Source organism: Vanessa atalanta, chromosome 20 (assembly GCF_905147765.1).
Source record: "Vanessa atalanta chromosome 20, ilVanAtal1.2, whole genome shotgun sequence".
NCBI classification, from domain to species: domain Eukaryota; kingdom Metazoa; phylum Arthropoda; class Insecta; order Lepidoptera; family Nymphalidae; genus Vanessa; species Vanessa atalanta.
The window spans coordinates 5,528,083-5,543,133 of record NC_061890.1 but is presented as its reverse complement, the minus strand read 5'-3'; the positions used below and the strand labels follow the sequence as shown (position 1 = coordinate 5,543,133).

Sequence of the window (15,051 nt, the reverse complement as noted above, 5' to 3'; positions counted from 1 at the left end):
GTGACAACACCAGCAGTAAACTGACAGGCACTTGTCATAAATACATATAATATAACATGTCGATGTTTTCGATATTAGTTTGATAAAATTTTTATATTTTGGTTTGAACACATATTTAGATAAAATTTGTATTGTAGTAGTTTCTATTGGGTTTAAACCTTTTTAGAGTAATGATTAAAATACACTACAGTTATTAGTGAATTACTTTCTCTATGAATCCGACTCTACAAGAGACCAACTTCCATCCGTTGCTTCCCGTGTCAGGGGGTGGAGGCTTGTAGGCGTTAGGTTATGTCCTCCGTACAAATTTTGTAAGCAAATTTAATGACGATCGATTGAATAGTTTTGACATGAATAACAAACAAAGACTTTGGAAATTACAATATTAGTTTGAATTTAATTAAGCCCTATTGAGTTTTAGAATGTGCGTATTACATAGCAATTGAGAGAGACTAGTTTGAATGGCGAGTTAATTACTGGGTAACTTTGCCTATGAATTTAAGCTATGAAACTAGCAGCTCGTCCCTGAGTAATTGGTCCGTTCGTACCCAGCTTACTCCTACTCACGTGGGTCGGTGTTAATTCTAATAGGTCATACTGTACGACCTACGCTACTTTAACGATCTTTAATTAGTTTTGTTTATAACATTCCTGGAAAACATGTAAATTTTTTATTTATTTTTCAAATTTAATTGCGGTGTACCTACACTTGAACAATTCTGGTAAGAATATAATGAAATGGTAACATTTGACTGGTATGATGATATAGGCGGGCGCGAGGTTAAAGAAACTGCTTAAGGTGATACACATTTACTCTGATATTGAACTTTATTGGAAAGGTTCTCTGATTAGATAATTTTTTTAGTATTTTTGTTATTATGAATGACTTTGAATGAATTTGTAAATTAATAGAAATAGCAACGATCTGATTGCACCTTTAGTTGCTCATAGTAAGGCCATTGCTTGACTTGTTTTAGTTAGCCTTTAAGTAAAGGACTGTGATTATATTATGAGCCTGATGATAGTTGAGAAATAATGCCATGGCAACACCTTTGTTGCTAATTAAAAATTATCAATCAACATCTTATTATCGATATAAGATTTAACTTAAGTTTTTACAAAATAATTTCAGTATAAATACATAATATGACATCAATTATTCACTACAAAACAACGACGAAGATTAAACTAACCCTACATTACAGGACATAGATTTTGTTTTTCCTTTGACGGTAAATTGTTTTGTATTAACTGGAAATTGGGATATAACATAAAAATTTCATTGTATTGATGATTAAGCGTGTGTTATGTCTAAGTGTATAGGCAAAAAGAACAGTTGCCATCAGGTAGCCAATTTACACGATTTACGGATTGTGTTTACCTCAACAAATAAGAAAGTATGTCTCATGAAATAGGCGGGAAAATATGTATAATGGTTATTGTGATTGCCCTAACGGGCTCAGTTGCTCAAGGCTCTTAAACCTTTGACCTTTGTTTAAAATACGTAAAAAAAAGTTAAACATGAACAAATCGTTAATATTTTATATATGTAGATAACTTAACGTTCGTGCCATTTTTCGCATCATCCCACATACAATAGTCGCTAATTAAAGCCGTTAGCCGTTTCCTCGTGTTAATGTCATTTCTATTACCGGTGTCCCCGATTACCATTTAACTGTAAGGCATGACCCAATGCTGTGAAATGAATATTTCAAACGAAACTTATTTCAAAGAATCGATTATATAATAGGGACGGAATTAAAAAGAAAATGAAATACAAGGCTTTATAATTACTTCACCAGTAATTAGTGAGCGTGGGCCAAATCCAATTATGTACATAATAAGATTTTTTTTTCATCTCATTTTAACATATTGTATTTTTTTCAAACAAATATTTAATATTTCGCGTTTGATATTAGGATTATCCAAATGAGAGCACAGCCGGTAAATATTATGCTTGATGAAAAGATTTGGCGATTATGCCCCCACTGTACTTTAATGGGGGTTAGCGATACACATGTGGCCGAATTTTATGCGACACGTGCAGGTTTTCTTACGATTCCATTTTTAATGAGTAAATTTAAATAGCTATTTTTTTTCGAAGGACATCGATTATTAGGTATAATTTAAAAATGACATAAAGTGGCAGAATAATAACGGTCTGTAAATATCCCACTGCTGGGCTAATGTCTCCTCTCCTTTTGAAGACAAGGTTTGGAGCTAATTCAACAACAATTAACAAGTAATTCATTAAAAAATATCTAACCCATTGTTATAATGTATGTTAAGATGCAATAATTGTATAGTAAAGATATGTAAATCACAACTTCTCGACGGCAACACGAGCATAAGATTTAAACGTGTTAATATTTCCGTTGTTATTTATAATAATATAATGTACATCCATATGTTCCACTAGCTATATGTCCCGAGTCCGCGTGGATATTTAAGTTAAACCTTTTTGGACATTCACCAGACACTGGAGGATGATACTTTACCCTATTCTACGGTCGCTTTACGGATTGCTGAATTTAAATGAGGTAGGTCGAGCTATAAATGTCTGCGTTCTGGGCGACCTTAAACCTCCGTTACGTTAGTAAATATTAAAAAGGTTAAAACCAAATGATTTGAAAGGAGAGCAGACCAACCATAAAACGTTAAATTGAGATTCTTAATATGTCATTTGGTAGCATTCAATCCAGTTCTACTGATTTACTGGGATTCAGAAAAGTGCTGACAAGATGGGCACTACGAATGTTAACCGAGGAAATAAAAAAATATGTATTTGAAAGATTATTTATCACAGCATATCTTGAAATATTCCAGCGTGATTCGGAACATTTTTACCGTCAATTTGTCACCAAGGAACGAATGGATTAATGATTAAAATTCGCGTCTTGTATTACGAAATGCGAAAGGTCCATATCAATGTGATTAGTGCTTTTTGCCTTAACCCAAAATAAAAACAAACAAACGAAAATTACTTTTATAACATTAGTTTGATAAATAGCTTGGATGTAAATTGTTTCTTATCAAGTCCATCCGTCTCATCTGGGAAGTCCCATTTTAATAATTATACCTGCAATTATCCGTAATCATATGATAGATCTCCGAGTGAATCTCAAGACTCTTATATAAAGAAATTAGTAATCGTAACCTTATGGTTATGTATTATACTAACGACCCGCTACGGTTTTGCACGATTGCATTGATTAATAAAAATTATATATTTATAAATATTTTGTTTACCTAATAGCACTCAGGATTAATGTAGGTTTCTACCAGTGCAAAAAATTTTAGGACATCTAAATATAAACAAACCAATTTTATCTCTTTATAGTACTAGTAGACAAGTGCTTTTTCGCGCTCTCGCCTTAATCTCATTAAATTGATCTTCTAGTAAAATTACGAAAAATATTGAAGCTAAAGTTATTTCTTTCAGAACGCTTGTCACTTAAAGAACTCATGCTCAATTCTGCTTCATTTAATATTGAAGAATTACACTTACTATTGTTAAAGTAAAAAAACCTACCTCCACTTTGAAAAAAAAGTACCCTGACCTAAGAATAACTGGCGAAAGAACCAGCGGGAATTGGTTCAGTGGGTTATTACTTCAAATACAATTGTTGAGTAATGAATTAGGGACTCCTTGCGTTGAATATGTCATTATTGTGCTTTTCTATTGTCAAATTACCAATTTTTATAGCCAAAGTCGTTGGAATTAAGTTGGACACTATAAAAAATAATAAATTATTAATTATTTATTTAATGCATATGAACATTATATTATTTATCTATACAAATTGTCTGATATATTTTGTTAGTTTGATTTCACGTCGTTCCCAAAGTTCGTGGAGTTTGTGTCCGATTTTCCAGTGATTTTTAACTTAGAAAGATCTCGTGACCTATATACATTTGCTAATATTAATAATTTTATTAATAGATATTGAAATTAAATCTAGTATGCGGTGTACTTGCTCGTACAATAAAATAGAGCCGTTTAGACTTCAACTGAATGCGTACGGCGTTCCGACAGACTCATGGCTAGCATGTTTAGCAATAAATTCTCCATTGTCTAAAATAGATTAGTATATATGTCCTGTCCATAATGTATCTGTCTAGAATATGATGTCATAAGATTACCCCTTTAATAAGACTTTTCACACGTATCCGATTCGACTCTTAGCTGCAGGTGTATTATGATAGATATCTAATAATGAATGAAGTAAATATGTCGGTACGAGCTCGCCGTGAATTACTCAATAGAGAGTAGAGTATTTAGTACTATTCGCCGTTGATTGGTTGGTTGTTCTGCTCTTAAACGCGTTCGAGCACGCTCGTAGTCGACGCATTAGACGTGTAAACAACAAGAGCAGGATGGAAGAAGAGGAGTTGAATTTAATTGCACTTATCTTGTACGTTATTCCAGCATCAGATACGCTAGATGCAACACCTCCACCAATAATGATTACCGGACTTGCATTAATCCAGCATAAACAGTATTTTATAAAATACTTCAATCGCAAGGTTAAGCTAAGTTAGCCGGATACTTTTCTCATTACAATTATAACAGTTAGAGGCTATCAATAATTTTTTAAACAAATGTCTATCAAATATCCATATATTTGTATTGGTCGAATTAAAAAAGCCGGCAATTATTATTAGCGACAGTTAATACTAATGATGGCTGTACCGAGCGGTATCACCTGCGTGAAACATTACAATTCTGTCTCGTGGATTATAGCAAGATGCGGCCATTTTTTTTATCGGGACTAACAGGTTCTTACATTAGCGTGTTCAAATAAACAAACTCTTCAGCTTTATGTTCAATATTATAAATACGAAAGTAAATCTATCTGTTACGCTTTCACGGCTAAACCACTGAACCGATTATGATGAAATTTTGTACGAAGTCAGCTTGAACCTCTAGAAAGGACATGGCTGCTTTTTAAAATAACCTACACGTGTATTTAAAAAAAAAATCACGCGTATGAAAGCTGAAAACTAGTATCATGTACGTAGGGATACAAATTCCATCCAAAAATAAATTTTTGTAGTTCCATTGTTTGTTCTTGAACTGTAGGACAATTGTACAACTGTACATATATTACAAATACTTTGTTTTGTTTATTAATTAATTTAAAAACCGTAAACTATTAATTAGTTAGCTACTAATTTATGTAACCAAGTTATATTACTCAAATGATTTTGTAATCTACTTTACGATATATTTTACGTTACGACTGACAACATTGACCCGTAGATGTGCATACATTGTCTAATTCTATCCAAAATAAAAGGCCAATTCAAGCTCGATAAATTACAATTGAAATGATTTTATAGTTAAACGATTCGCTAATTCGAAACAACCTTTAAAACCCGGCTTTTGGATTCCGCTATGTCTGATCGGTTTTAATATAATTACTTTATTTAAAATAAGTCTTTAAGTTCTGCTCTTAGAGTTATTTTTAAACGCATCGAATTCAAAAAGGTTGGAAGGTTTTAAATAAACTAAGCTTAGTCTTAGCTTATACCCTGATCAGTATACCCTTAGGATATTTTTTTGTGTCGGGTAATAATTTTTAAATAGATATCTTGCCGTGAAATAATTTATACCACCCACTGGTGGTATTTACCCAGGCATAAAGCTCCATAAAAAACTAAGGCATTCAGCGAAGTCTTCTCATACCCCGTTTCTACAATAAATACATCGTTAATGTACAGCAGTAATTGATCGTTTATAAGTTGCGAAACAATCCGTTGAAGTAATTCTTATAAGTTTATAATTTACGAAACGTTTTTATAGAGACGCTCTTAAATTATGTATAATTAAGTATTCCATTCCACTATCCGCTATAAAAACGAATTGTTTCTTAGATAAAGTAACCGGACATTAAATAGAGCTTAATAATAATTTATTGTAAAATTATGTTTTATTATGGGAGTCGTGTTAAAACAGAATATTCTTGGCCACAATAAAGTCGTGTTAAAATAAATAAACGCGTAATAATGCAACTCTGATAAAGGAATAGAGACGTCACCTGTCCGACTCCGTAAGACCTCCGTGTTTCACTTATGAAATGTTGAATACTGACCTACGGTGATACGTTATTTTAATTCAGGTGTCTTTAAATGATGTAATTATTGAAGGTATTGTTGCAATCAATTTCTCATAATTGACTATCGTGTTCTGAGGTGAGTTTCGAGTTTATTATTACAGAATAGCTCCACTAATCATAGTGGATTTGTATTATACACCAGTTCAATTTATAAAGACGATATAAAACAAATTCATGTATCAAATTCGCTCAAGCACCATTTAATTTATAGCATTCTAGTTTATGTTTGGAATTCACAGAACATCTTGAGGAAATTTGAAGTGATGATTATTTTTTTTTTTTTATCAAAGCCAATTCATACTTAGTTATTAAATAAACTTGTTATTTATGTCATGATGTCATTCTATAAATATACAGATGTTATGTTAATTATATCATTCAGTTGAAATAATTCAGTCTTTTAATTATAAATAAAATTGTTTTCGTATTAAAATACGATTTTACCTAGACGTAATAGAATCTTAATAGAATTGTTAATCTTATTTCAAAATAAAGGCCTTATGCCGCCAATTGTATTACTACGTACTTGTGCATATTTTTCAGTAAACCAAAGCCTACTGTACTTTTGATGTTTATAATAGTTTTTTTTTCTGTCTGTCATCCTTAACCATATTTAAATGAATGATGTATCATCTATGAATTATAGAGTTCAATTCACTGTTAGGACTCTTCAAGACGATCAAACAAAACTAATGGTCAAAATTGTCTTCAAATATATATTTTTTTGTAGGGCTTTGAGGTACAACACACACATAGAACAACATTTAGTATTATTCTAGTTGGAAGATTGTTTGAGACAGTGTAACTACAGGCACAAGGGTCATAAAAACTCAGTTTTTAAAGTTGGTGGCGCATTCTTTATGTGAGAAATGGTTAGAAGTTTCATACGGTGCTTACGTATATAGACAGTGGTGACAACATGCGCGGCTGCCGCCAATGTAATTAAAAAATAAATACAATAGTGATACGTTACATACTAGTACTAGTTGTGAGAGACCGTCCTGAGATTTGTCGTCCGATTGAGCACTACATTACAGTAGATGTAAGAATAAATTCGAAACCTACCACAAAGATCACATTTGTGAAATGCAATGTGATAAGCGACTTTGACTATAATAATTGCAAAATGTATGGGATACACGGATCAAAATGGCGTATCACCGTAAGTGAGTTGCCATCATTTACGACTGACATACAAAGGTAATTATTTTTGTACAGCATCGCTCGCTACACACACACTACACTACGCTAAAGTTGTTTTACACAGTAATGTTCGATTATTCTCTCTAACTGATGTAATGTTACAAATTGTATCATTATTCATTACATGTTGAGCACCGTTATGCTAATTTATTTTCTATTAATTATGTAATGCTCGAATCGGGACTTTTACAATAAAGCCGAATGCTCCCGGTGACAGGCCGCCCTTAGGCTATTTTTTCTATGATCTATTAGTAACTTATAAATTAAAGTACTATCCAAGTAATAAGTGTGTATATTGAATATTTATTACACAGATTAATCGAGGTATACAATTATTGATACAAATGTCCAAAAGTGTAGTTTTTGAAAATATCAATTCACGGTTCCCGTGAAGCTATTCTGTTAGAATGAACTCGAAACTCATTCATTCATTCATATCATTTAAATTATTCGCGTACATTGGTACGCGAATAATTGCTAATTGCGAATAACGCTATATTGATAGCGTGTAACCGTAGTTCTGTTTTCAATATTTCACGAGGGAAATACGAAGTGAGTTCTTGCTGCACTGCTGATATATAACAGTTAAATAAACTCATAACACATTTTTAACTAGCGTAAAGAATTTGGTGTTGGGTCAACATGTAGCTTTAACATTAAAGTGGAACATAAACGTACCAGAATTTCTTTTGACACATGCGTATTACTGTATTGCTTGCTGTTCCGTAAAGTCAATACATACTTCCTAGAGCAAGGTAAACGGTTCTGTAATAAAATCGGCAGGTACCACCCACTCATCAAATATTCTACCGCCAAACAGCAACTGTAACTATACGCACAAGGGCCACAACATCTTAGTTCCCAAGGTTGGTGGCGCATTGGAGATGTAAGGAATGGTTAATAATTCTTAAAGCGCCATTGTCTATAGGCGGTGGTGACCACTTACCATCAGGTGGCCCATTTGCTTGTCCGTCTACTTAAGTCATAAAAATTAAAAATAAATTAACTTTTTCTCTTTAATCAATTTTAAAATAAAATAATCATTAACCATTTCGCTGTCCTGTAAGGCAAATTTGACTCATGTTTTACTATTGTCTGCTGTGTGAACACAACACAAGAATTAAAAGATAACAAATGGCGTGGAAGTGGTATTCGTTGATATATGTACAGGTTTTTAATTGTATAAATACGTTTTTTTATGGTAGTATCTACATATTGTATCTATAGAACCGAAGACATGACAATCCAACATTGCTCATAACAGCCTACTTAAAAAAGATTTTAAAGCCCCAAAAATATGTTTTGGTTATGGTGCTCAAGTTAGTGGTGGAAGATAAAATACGTTATAAATAGCGACCCTAACATTTATTAACAAAAATAATCGTTGAAAGGCCGACAGGTTCCACGAACAAACTAGCCAGACTTGACGCTCCAAAAATATAATATTTAGTAAAGACTGGTCGTTAAGACATCTCAGTACTACGAGTAAATAAACAGTAATTATAATTTTAAAAATGACCTTTTTATTATTGCACTTTAATACATAGTTGCAAAAACAAATAATAACTTTGGCTACTTTTTGTTTGAGTTTTTGTTTAAGAGTCTTCGAGTTATTATATTCGTAAAAGATTGTTTTTCCGCCCACATTATCTTCTCCGTATCACTATGACGTATCAAGGTTTTTTTTTATAGACGTTGCAAAATTGATAAAATATTACACATCAAAACCTTCACTTATTCGGTCAATTGATGGTTAAAAACTTCGACCTCAGTTCAGTATGTAATCTGACATGGGTACATACCCAAATATATTTCTTAAAGAAAAACCATCTTCGAAAATTTGCCTGGATGTATGCTTTAAATATAGTTAAAGAGCACTAATTCCATTGTTGCTTAGCCTTGGGACCTTACTGGACTGGAGTAGCAACAGGCAAAGTGCAAAGACAATGGAAGCAGTTGGAGGAGGCCTATGTCAAAAGACACACCGAACTGAGGGTTATTTTTTATAATAACAACACAACTATTCATACACAAATAACTGTAAATGTTCGGAATAAAGGGCTATTAGTATTATTATTAATAAACCGAAACAAAAAAGACATCAAATTCTATTGAGAATATAAAAATATATAATTATTAGAAAAAAAACTAGGCCAATTCGAAAATGTACGCACTTTTGTGTCTTTTGAAAACTATATACACAAAATATGTTAGGTGTAATAACTATCGCACAAGCTTCATACGGATGACAATACAAGGTTTATTGTGGAGTGACTTCATTTTAAGTAATCTATCCATTTAATATGAATATAAAAATCATATTATTACAAAAAGAGAACTCACATCTTCATTTAATATGTATGTATACATTAAATTATGTATGTGTTAGTTAAACCTCGCCTTACCGAATTATTGAGAATGTGTCCCTTCCCTTCACGACTTTCTCCCCGCGATTCGTTCTTAAAGTGCCGCTGGCAAGCAACTTTTATTTCCGCACTCCGCCTATTGCTCAAAGTAGAGTTTGGCTACCACAAAGATGCATTTGACATTTTTTTTAAAGTAGACACACTTAAAGCTATTAAAGATCAATCAATTTTATTCATCGTTTAGCTGACCTAAGTAAATAAAATGAGTAATAACTTGTAAAGTTCTCACTGATGGGCTGCCTCTACTTTTGAGAAGAAGATTTGGAGCTTATGCCACCGCCGTGCCCAGAGATTAATGCATTTATACTAAATAAATGCATGACGATTCAGTGGTATAGCACGGGCAATAACCGCCTGGACTTAAACCTGTATCATCGATCAAGACGCAAACGGTCTAACCACTGGGCCATCTCGGCTCAACAACTGCTAACTGCATTTAATTTTGTAAATTAAATTATTTTAAAAAGTTCACCACATTTAACCGTAAACATTTATTAGTGGCGGTCTGTTTTAATCAAACCAATTAGTCTTGGATTGACATTTGGAAGAATTGATATGGCGTAATAAGGATTTTGTACACAATGAGCCAACAACATTTCCTGGCCGGTATATTCGCTTGTACGCAAGGAATTTGTAACCAATGAGCCATCAACATTTGCTGGCCGGTATATTCGCTTGTACGGTACTAAAACCTCATAATGTCTTTTCAAGAGTTTATTTAAATATAAAAAAAAAACTTACTGACCCTTATTTATAAAATATGGTTATCGCCTACTTTTCTGTAGACATTTTTATCTTTGCATATCATGCATCTATCATACTTAGAAACGAAGTTAAAAAAATCTACAACATATAAAAATATAATTTCTGTCGGGAAAAATCAATCAAACAAACTAACCTCTATAATATTAGTATGATAACAATTTATTTATATGTAATGTTCGTCTGACATCGCCTGGTCATAGGCGTATTCGTGCATTAATAATATTAATATCTAGTTTAAAGTAGAGAAAATATATCGTCTCAAACAAATTTAGAGCAAATTGTTTTATTCGTGCGCAGTGCCTAATAAAGCTGTCATCACCACTTGTTTGGTCGCTTAAAACTTCATTCAGAATTATCCGCTCTAGATTACCAATTACCAAACATTATAATTAAATATTAAATAAAATAAATATTTGATGTAAACTCGTCTGTGTAGGTACCACTCACCCACTCATCAGACAAAAAACAAATTCTACCGCCAAACAGCAGTCCCCAGTATTGGTGTATTCCTGTTTGAAGGGTGAGTTAGCCAGTTCCAAAGGTTGGTGGCATTAGCGATGTAGGGAATGGTTGATATTTCTTACAGCGCCAAAAATACAAAAAACAATAACGTTTGACCACTTCAATTGCTCTCCGTTTTCTTGGGTCTTTGTTTATCACCCTTTCTCATCTTAACTATTCAACCGAGTGTCATGAATTTTAGTACATATTTATAGTAAACGACAAAGGTACCTAAGACCTGCAAAAAAGCGTGGGCTAAGGCACGGTAAAACTAGTTCTTAATCAATGGACTTTGTAATGACATTTGATTGTAAAACCTGAGATTAGCGTATACAAACAAACAAACTATTCTTATTATAAAACATGTTATCAATATTACCTGCAGTAATAGTAAACAATGAAAATTATGAAAACATTCAATATCATGTACCTATTGCAAAAATATGCAACACAACATTTTATAGCGAGACTGCTATTAACAATGATTTGCCTGCTGCTGCCGCTAATATCAAATGATATTTTAAAGGATGACTATAGTTGCAAGAAAGGGAGGGGAGGTCGTTAAGTCATAACTCATACTTTAATTCTGTTCTATACTAATAATATAAATGAAAAAAAAGTAATTCTGCCTGTCTGTTCGTCTATTGTACTTTTACGGCTATACCACTCAACCTAATTTGATGAAGCAAGATTGAACTGTAAGAAATTACATCTCCAACTACTTTTTATGCCTATCCATTCTTACAGCCACCCCTAAAACGCGAGCAAAGCCGCGGACGACAAATTGTTACCTATATTTATAAAATCGTTTGTCCTGTCTGACGATCACAGCACATTTAAAACTAATGACTTATTAAAACTAAAATTTGGAATATAAATTATTATTTTTAATATTAGCATTCATTAAGAAGGGAAATAAAATACGAGAAATAACTATGTAAATTAAAACCGCACGAAGTCAGAATAAGCAACTAGTAATAAATTTATTTTTGGCCGATTCACTTTACATATTATTTGAAAGAAACATTTTGGATTTGGATGATTTTAATTTTATCGAAATGAGGCAGCACTCCAATTGGTAGCAAGGTCGCAAGGTTTTTCGAAAAATCTGTTAAGAGCAATGTTTACTAGTGTGTGTGACCAATGTATCACATAGACTTTGATTTATTGGTCAATAACGTCAAAACTGTTTTTTATTATTTGAACTGCCTTATTCATTATACCTATTTATTCATTTAATACTTGATTTCATAACACAAAAATATATATATCGGAGCGTGGTTACTTTAGTTGTTGATTTGGATAATTAATGAATCGAATAGTTGGCAATAATGTTTGATGGCTGATTTACTTATAAGAGCGGGTCACCCCGAATGGAGTTGTAAGTGTCATGGCAACGCGAGTCGTTATGTTTTGACAAGCTTCTCGAATGCGATGGTTGCTTGCAAACCCATTTGCTCTTAATCGAGATGAATTACTGTAATCCTTTGATATTATTGTGGTGTACGATTATTGAATCAATGTATACAGTGATTAGACGATATTAAATACGTTTTATTTTATGAATATCTCCATTGCACGCCCACATAGTCTTACAAATGTCGGATCAATCCCCGAACCCAACTGTTCGGCATCCTGCTTCTCCGACATATATAAATTTTCCAAAAAGCGTGCTATTATTACGGGTACAAAGTACGACAACCGAATTTTAATTATAGATATTATTTTATCAATATATTTTACATTACAGTAACCCTTTTTACAAGATTTTTAAACTTGCAATGTTTGTTTGGTAAGGTCAAATTGTACAAACTTAGTAAGAACCACTTATTCTTAACCTACAGGATTGAACTCTTACATGTTTTACATTCAGTTCGGATTATGAAGCATTTTTATCGTAAGCATGAACTGACAACTCCAGACGGAGCAACTCCTTAATGGTCAACATCATGTTGCATGCACAATATAATGATTGGGTAGTAGGTAGTAGTACCGCCAATCAGCAATATTGTTAGTATCAGTATTGTTGTGTTCCGGCTTAAAGGGAGAGTGGGCCAGTGTAACTACAGGCACAGTGAACATATCATTTTAGCTCCAAAGGCGATAAAAGCAGTTTTTAATATTCTTACAACCTCAATGTTTATGGTCCGCCTACCTACATCATAAGAAAGAATTATATAAAAGTTTGCTTTCATGAATTTATTCTTAGTATTAATTTTTTACACTTAAGAAATTTGGAAAAATGTATCAGTCGATCACCACACGTGATAGTCGTTTATATCTAAATACGAGTAGGTATATACAATGTAGGTATTTAAGCAATTTCCTTCCATAAGCAATTAACGATCAACAGTACGTTTTGGAACAGCTGTCTCGAAGATAAAACAAAAGAAAGTCCGAGAAATAACTTACAGATAAAAAAGATTTTATCTGTAGGTCATTTTGAACTAAAGCTGAAAATGCTTAGAATATTAACAGTATTTGGTGGAAATAATTTCAAATTCAGTTGCAAAATTCGACTAACACATGACGGTGGTGACGTAGTCCTAGGGGGTGATGTAGTTTCGATCATGGCGGCCGTCCTTGAGGGAATCAGCTAATTGTGCAAGACATAGCACAGTACGCGGGCATAAATGCAAATACAAGTGCACTCTTTGTTCCTTCATACTCATATAAGATCGAAAAGAAAATCCGAAGCGAGTGGACAGTTCTGGTGCAGGAGCAGCGCTTTCTCATTTTTTACGAAGCGCAGTTATGTAATAATTGCTAGCCTCTAAACTATATTTCTATTGAAATTTCTAGTTAGCAAAACCCAGTAATTTTTAGTATCCTGCCCCGGGGCTTGAACTCAGGACGTCGGGATGCAGTCTTATAAGCTAGCGTCTGGTGACTTAACCAACGAAGCAATTATATATAATAACAGGAATGGAAGCTTTTGTTTAAAGCTTGTAAAAATGCGGCGTGGAGTAAAATGTATTTATATTTAGCTCAGTAAGTGCTGGTGGAGAGCATGTTAATATATCGTCATATTATAATATTTGTGTGTATGTTTGTAAAACCTTAATATTATTCATCGACGTCGGAACAGGTTACAATTATTAATGAAATTGTTAAATCATAAAGGTGTTGTCATTGTGATTATTACAGTAGTGCCAACTTAAATGAGAATTTGACAATAAAATATAAAAGGGATTTGTTTATTGAAAATTCGTGAATTCGGAGAATTGTTAATTTCGTAGAACGCTTTATAAATTAGGCGGAAGGAAATCTTGGGAAACATGGCTTCGTGAATATTTCGTGTACGTTACTTGGTGTTAGTGATTTGTGCAAGCCCATCTGGGTAGGTTATAATATATTCTACGGCCAAACAGCAATATTTAGTATTGTTGTGTTCTGGTTTAAAGGATGAGTGAGCTATTATAACAACCGGTACAAGGGACATCACATCGTAGTTATAAAGGTCGGTGGCGCATTTGTTATATGAGGATTGTTTAACATTTATAAGACCGCCAATGTTTTTGGGCGGTGATGACTACTTACCATGGCCTGTCCGCCTACCTCTATCATAAAAAATGAGTGTTGACGCAAATGTGTTGAGTACATCGTAAATACATGCCATTTCCATTGCTCATCGCGGTAAGATAATTACAACCCGAATTACTTTTGTGTCCGTGTCGAAAACACAGTGCTATATACCAATGGACCAGACATTATATATATAAATGGTTCACATATATTTCAAAATATATGTGAACTGAGCAGGCTTATTTATATATATTTTGTTGGGGTGGTTTATTAAAGCTTAACTATAAATTATCGAAAATGATTTTCCATGAGCTTAATCTTTCTTAAAATTAAGGAATCCTTTTTATTCAGGAAGTCGATCGTCTTAAATTTTACTTTTTCTTGCGGATAATTCACCTACACATTATGATCGTCCTCAGTTTATCGATCTAGAATGTTTTTTATGCGGTACGTAAGTAAAAATATTATCAAGCTTGTAGAGCTTGTTCACATTTGAATATTATTGTAAAACA

At 33.0% G+C, this 15,051-nt stretch overlaps 2 protein-coding genes across 3 annotated transcripts in view; one reads left to right on the top strand and one right to left on the bottom strand.

Annotated features, from left to right (window-relative positions):
- LOC125071813 (methyl-CpG-binding domain protein 4-like) overlaps window positions 1-15,051 on the top strand; it is a 33,559-nt gene that overhangs the window by 1,798 nt on the left and 16,710 nt on the right. The window lies entirely within an intron of this gene.
- LOC125071812 (calcium release-activated calcium channel protein 1-like) overlaps window positions 1-15,051 on the bottom strand; it is a 60,076-nt gene that overhangs the window by 33,549 nt on the left and 11,476 nt on the right. Inside the window, exon 1 of one of the 2 annotated variants that reach the window (XM_047682205.1) lies at window positions 3,322-3,332. The exons of the other annotated variant lie outside the window; for it this stretch is intronic. The gene's annotated coding sequence lies outside the window, so the exon portion shown is untranslated. Of the gene's footprint in view, window positions 1-3,321; window positions 3,333-15,051 lie in introns of those variants that run through there. 2 annotated transcript variants of the gene reach the window in all.